This window comes from Diabrotica virgifera, chromosome 1 (genome assembly GCF_917563875.1).
Source record: "Diabrotica virgifera virgifera chromosome 1, PGI_DIABVI_V3a".
Taxonomy (NCBI): domain Eukaryota; kingdom Metazoa; phylum Arthropoda; class Insecta; order Coleoptera; family Chrysomelidae; genus Diabrotica; species Diabrotica virgifera.
Window position 1 is genome coordinate 97,096,965 of NC_065443.1, and position 1,239 is coordinate 97,098,203.

The 1,239-nt window shown below is 28.8% G+C and overlaps 1 non-coding gene across 1 annotated transcript; it reads left to right on the plus strand.

The window, feature by feature from the left end:
* The first annotated feature begins 650 nt into the window (after window positions 1–650).
* On the plus strand, window positions 651–722 carry Trnas-gga (transfer RNA serine (anticodon GGA)). Its single transcript has one exon. It is a non-coding gene; the product is annotated as a tRNA-Ser (tRNA).
* The last annotated feature ends 517 nt before the right edge of the window (window positions 723–1,239 follow it).

Sequence of the window (1,239 nt, forward strand, 5' to 3'; positions counted from 1 at the left end):
AACTGCCCATTGAACTGGCAAGTACCTAGTTTTTTTCGAGCAGGGAAGCATGGTGCCCTTTAAGCATGTACTTAATTTAATCTTGTAACATCGACTGGTAGTCACCATATTTTTATAAAATTTAAAATGTAAACCATGCATTATGAAGTTACCACTTTAAATAGTGTTCTAGTTACAATTAATTAGCAGTATGCACTGAAGATGTTCTAAATTAGAACGAAAACGTTTTGCATGACATTTTATGAAGTTTTTTAATAAACAATTTTATACCAGTATACAACTTGAAGTTTTTACTCCTGTATGAGCTTTTTAAACTATGGTATACAGCCAACTATTGGGATTTTCCCATTTATTTTAAGTTATACTTCTTTAGCCGCGATTGGGAGTGAATTTTTATTATTCTGCGCGCATGCGCACACAGAGAGTATGGAGTTCGTTGCTAAATCTTTTAAGTTATGAATGTATCAGTCCAAAAAGGGTGTGTAAAGAATATATTAGTGATTTTAGTAAATATATCTATTATAATTTTTTTGTCTTTGGATTTGTCTTCATCGGGAATAAGATAGTAAGTAATATTTAAATTATTTTTATACTTCACTTTTGATCTATTTGTCACTATGTCTGGAAATCTTGTAATCCGTAAAAACAATGGTAGTATAGCTCAGTGGTAGAGCGTTCGACTGGAGATCGAGAGGTCCCCGGTTCGAATCCGTGTGTTTTCTATTTTTTTTTTAATTTTTGGTATGATTTTAATAAACATTTTTGGAAAGTAGGAGGTAAATAATTACACTTTTATAAAAAAGAACTTTTTTATAGTAAATAATTTGTAGTAAAATATAAAATAATTTGACGCCATAAAATGCATAGAATTCCAAAAATTACACTATAATAAAAAAGTACTTTTCATAATAACACGGTTTTGTTATATACAGGACACAACATGTTTCGAAACATGTGTATTAACCGTTAAAATTATAATTCCAAAAATTACACTAGTATAAAAAAGCACTTTTTACAATACTACGGTTGTTTAAAATGGTATATGTATTATTTATATATAATAATTAAATTATAAAATATGAATTTTAAGTATATCAACTTTTAATTAATTATTAAAAAAATTAAAAAAATATACACAACAGCCGTGTTAGAACTAGGGAACTCTTGATCTGCAGTCTAATGCCACTGACCCACCATCAATTTGTAGATATAGTCGGTTCGCTAAACTCAGACGCAACT